The sequence below is a fragment of the Octopus bimaculoides genome, chromosome 25 (assembly GCF_001194135.2).
Source record: "Octopus bimaculoides isolate UCB-OBI-ISO-001 chromosome 25, ASM119413v2, whole genome shotgun sequence".
Classification (NCBI taxonomy): Eukaryota; Metazoa; Mollusca; class Cephalopoda; order Octopoda; family Octopodidae; genus Octopus; species Octopus bimaculoides.
This window is the reverse complement of record NC_069005.1, coordinates 20,582,572-20,587,831: the sequence shown is the minus strand read 5'-3', so window position 1 is coordinate 20,587,831 and position 5,260 is coordinate 20,582,572.

The following is a 5,260-nucleotide window of genomic DNA, read 5'->3' as shown; positions in this document are numbered from 1 at the left end:
GGGCCATCTACCTGAAGGGGTTTGTGTTTTGTCTACCTTCCTACTTATTAGGACTTTCGTTTTAGGTAGGTTGACTCTAAGGCCCTTCGGGTACGTGAAGTACCAGTGTTGTTAAAAATAAGAGTTGAAAAATACTCATATAAGCCACCATTTCATTGAAAATACAAGTAGTCAAAAATTGAGGGACAAGCAAAATTTAACTTACCATTGCAGCTGAAATGGTCAGTTAAATTTTGCTCGTCCCTTGATTTTCATCAGTCTGTTGTATTTTCAGTGAAATGGTGGCTTATTTTAGTATTTTTCAACTCTTATTTTTAACAACACTGGTACTTCACGTACCCGAAGGGCCTTAGAGTCAACCTACCTAAAACGAAAGTCCTAATAAGTAGGAAGGTAGACAAAACACAAACCCCTTCAGGTAGATGGCCCTGCTCGATCTGTAGAAAAGGCATAGGTAAAAATTCCATGAGCTATAGACACATAAGAAGTGCAACAATATCAAAGGAAGGTTAACTAGCAAGATAGTTTTTGTATGTGGCAGATGCTCAGGAGCAATAAACACTGAAAATGTGCAGAAAACAACCTTTGCCACACTCCAGGGAGAAAGACTAGATGTAATTGATAGCTTCTGCTATCTAGGTGACCAAGTTTGTAGCAGGGGAGGGTGCGCTGAAAGTGTAGCTGCTAGAATAAGAATAGCCTAGGCAAAGTTCAGAGAGCTCTTACCTCTGCTGGTGACAAAGGGTCTCTCTCTCAGAGTAAAAGGCAGACTGTATGATGCATGTGTACAAACCGCCATGCTACATGGCAGTGAAATATGGGCCATGACTGCTGAGGACATGCATAATCTCACAAGAAATGAAGCCAGTATGCTCCGATGGATGTGTAATGTCAGTGTGCATACCCGACAGAGTGTAAGTATCTTGAGAGAAAAGTTGAACCTAAGAAGCATCAGTTGTGGTGTGCAAGAGAGACGATTGCGCTGGTATGGACATGTGGCGAGAATGGAAAATGATAGCTGTGTGAAAAGTGCCACACCATAACGGTTGAGGGAACCTGTGGAAGAGGTAGACCCAGGAAGAGGTGGGATGAGGTGATGAAGCACGACATTCGAACATTAGGCCTCACCGAGGCAATGACTTGTGACTGAGACCTTTGGAAATATGCTGTGCATGAGAAGACCCAGCAAGCCAAGTCAGACCATAACCTGTGGCCTATGCCAGTGGTGTAACCAGCCCACTTATGTGTACCTTTCCTTCATTGGACACTAAACTTCGCTTGCGAAGACCTGTTGAGGCAAGTGAAATCGAAATTGACTGTCACCCATGCCAATGTCTCCTTCATTGGACACTAAACTCGGCTTGTGAAGACCTGTTGGAGCAAGTGAAAGCGAAATCGTGATGGCACCTGTACCAGTGGAGTGCTAAGAGTACCGTCCAAGTGTGATCATTGCCAGAGCAGCTGTCTGGCTTCCATGCCAATGGTGCATAAATAGCACCATTAGAGCGTGATCGTTACCAGCGTCGCCTTCCTGGTACTTGTGCCAGTTGCACGTGAAAAGACTTTCGAGTGAGGTCATTGCCAGTGCCGCTGGACTGGCTCCTGTGCAGGTGGCACATAAAATACACCATTTTGAGTATGGCCGTTGCCAGTACTGACTGGCCTTTGTGCCGGTGGCACATAAAAGCACCCACTACACTCTTGGAGTGGTTGGCGTTAGGAAGGGCATCCAACTGTAGAAACTCTGCCAAATCAGATTGGAGCCTGGTGTAGCCATCTGGTTCGCCAGTCCTCAGTCAAATTGTCCATCCCATGCTAGCATGGAAAGCGGACGTTAAACGATGATGATGATGATGGTGATATATATATATATATATATATATATATATATGTATGTATGCATGTATGTATGTATATGCACATGTATATATTAATATATATATATACATATATACACACACATATATATATGAGATGTATGAATGTGTAGATGTGAGTGTGTTATTGGTTGTATGGGAGGGTGGGTGTGTGTGTATGTAGGCATGTGTGGATGTGTGTGCATTAATGCTTGCTACATACGCATGTACACACGAACACATTTAGGGTGTGAATGTGTGCAAGTGTATATATATATATATAGAGAGATATGTACATTCTTGCATTTGTGTCAAAATAAGAGTGCAAATGTACATGTGTACATGAGTGCATGTCTGGAAGGGCATATGTGGGTGTGCCTGTATGTGGGTGTATGTGTATGAATGTGTGTGTGTGTGGGGGGGGTATATATGTTTTTGTTATTTATGTTTGCAGGTGTGCTAGTGTGGGTGGATAAGGAGGTGTATGCTAGTGTAGTTGTACGTGCAATATGAGTGTCAGTGTGTGTGTGTGTGTGTGTGTTTGAGAGTGTGTGTGTATGTGTACACCTAGAAGAGCATATATGGGTACATATATACTCTTTCACACACCCATAAATGCTCTTCCAGATGTAGAGACACACACATACACACACAACCACAAACACAAACATGCACACACACACATGCACATACACACATGCACACACGCTCTCACACACCTCCACACACTCACATGCATGCACACACACAACTAGTCTAGTATACATCACCCCACCCACACATTAATACCACAAGCACACCTGCAAATGTGCTCTCGTCTTCACTCTTGTGGCTGAATCGCTACCAGAATTAGCAAAGAAATTTTCAAGTGTGGAAGCAAGGTCTGGAATCAAAGGGCCTTAGAGTTATTTGGATGTTTGGAAAATAATGGCCGATTTTAAAAATAAACCTATATTCTTGAAAAATTGAACTGATTCAAAGGTTTGATTATTCAAAATATGTCCCTTGAATAGCTATGCATTTCTCCCATCAATTAACAAAATCATTCATGTCTCTTCGATAAAGATTCAAAGGTTTTGATGCCAAGAAATCCTGAAATCAGTTTCAACCTCAGTTTTGGAATGGAAGATGTTTTTTGCCTTAAAAAAAGTGTCTAGATGCTTGAAAAAGTTGTAGTTGATGGGTGAAAGATCAGGAGAATATGAAGGATGTGGTAAAGTTCTGTATCCGAAGTCTGTGAGCTTCTGCAGTGTCATCCTGAAAACATGCAGTCGAGCATTGTTGTGGAGCAGAATTAGACCACATCGATTAATAAGTGCAGGTCTCAAGTGAACATGCATTTCTTAGAGACACCAAGCATATGAAACATTTCACTGACACTTTGTTGTGGGTTTTGTTTGTTGTTTTCAAATGTTGATCATCAAGGGTGGATGGACGTCCTCTAGATTCTTGATCTTCAAGGCTCTCATCCTCACTACGGAATCTCTCAAACCACTATCTTTCTGTCCAATCACTACTGGACTCTTCACCCCATGTTCTACTGATACTGGTGGCTGTTTGGAAAGCATTATTTCAAAGCTTGAATTCATGCAAAAAAAGTAAATGCATTTCTTATTTTTTCATGTTTGAAATTTAGGGTTTCTATACTTCAAAATCATATTCTGAAAGAAATCAATAAAAGTTTATTAAAGAGTACACATCGTTTATTAAATATGTAAAATTTCGTCTAAAACACTACAAAAATAACATCTTAAAAATCGAATTTGAAAAAAATGTTTTTGAAAAAAATGTTTTTGAAAAAAATGTTTTTGAAAAATCGGACAGTATTTTCCGAACAACCTATAATAATTTAGCAAAGACCAAAGACCTAGTAAACAGAAAAGCAGACAAATCACCAGTCCCTTCAGAGAGATGATCCTGCTTGATATATAGAAAAGGTGAATGTAGAAATTTCATATGGTGTACTTGGTGCAAGTTATGGACACATAAGCAGTATCAGAGGAAGGTTAACAGAGAGAATAATAGATGTGCAAGTACAATAAACACCAAGAATGTACAGAGAATAGACTTCCTCAAATGTCCAAATGGATCCATTTCATTGGCCCAGGACTGAGCCAACGAAAGGGGACATGACAAGCCTCAACAACCTTAAGCAGCACATCAAGAGGACCCAGCCAACCAAGTTTATGCAGTTTGAGAAGGTCAAGGTAGGCTCATCTTGTGGAAGAGCCAAGAAGAGGTTTTCTTCTGGTTCCAACAGCGGCAACAGCACTTCAGAATTATTGAGTCTGTTTTCACCACCCTCTTGCAAGAAAGCATGCCAGCAAACCATTGCTGATTTCTTTGGCAATCACTGCTACTAGCAGTGACATACCCCAGGTTGCTGTGGATCAAAGGACTGTGGTCCTGTTTGTAGCCAACTTACTGCCACTCCATATTGCAGAGTCTGACATGTTCAAAAGGCTAATCAAGATGCTGAACCCCAGCAAGAGCTCCATGTCGAGGAAGACACTGGGCAAGTGAATCATTAAGTGATATTCTCTGGCAAAGCAAAGGAGCAAAGGCAACATGCTCAGTCACTTCTATACATTGAAAGAGGTAGTTAAATTCTTTATGAATGTTAGAATTAAATAATCAAAACTAGTTCCATGTTTTGTCATTTTTAACTGATATCACTAGCTGTTTAAACGATTTAAGAGCAGTGGTTGTGTTTGGAATTCAGATTTATGAAAAAGAGCAGAAAATATATGTGAAAGAAAGCACACCAACCTAAACCAACACCCCATCCAGCAACAATGCGCTTCTTACTGGATGCACTGTGACCCACCTTCTTCTCCCATGTGATATCCTAGTTATCATCGTCAACAGCAGACAAATATTATTATTATTATAAACGATGATTATCATCATCATCATCATCATCATCATTATTATTATTATTATTATTATTATTATTATTATTATTATTATTATTCAGGCAGCAAGTTGGCAGAGTCGTTAGCATGCCAAGCGAAATGCTTAGCGATATTTCATCCATCTTCACATTCTGAGTTCAAATTCCACTGAGGTTGACTTTGCCTTTCATCCTTTTGGGGTTATAAATTAAGTACCAGTGGAACATTGGGGATCAATGTATTTGACTAGTCCCCTCCCCCAAAATTTCAGGCCTTATGCTCATAGTAGAAAGGATTTTATTATTATTATTATTATTGTTATTATTATTATTATTATTATTATTAAGATGAAGAGTGCGATTCGATTGTATAGATGTTTTATTCGTTGAACAATATTTCGACAGTACGTCTGTCTTTGTCAAGTTCAAAACAAAAGGTGATTAAAAATTAAAAATTTCAGAAATCTAAATGTAAACTATGAACGAGAGTAACCAGCGTCCATACGTTGAT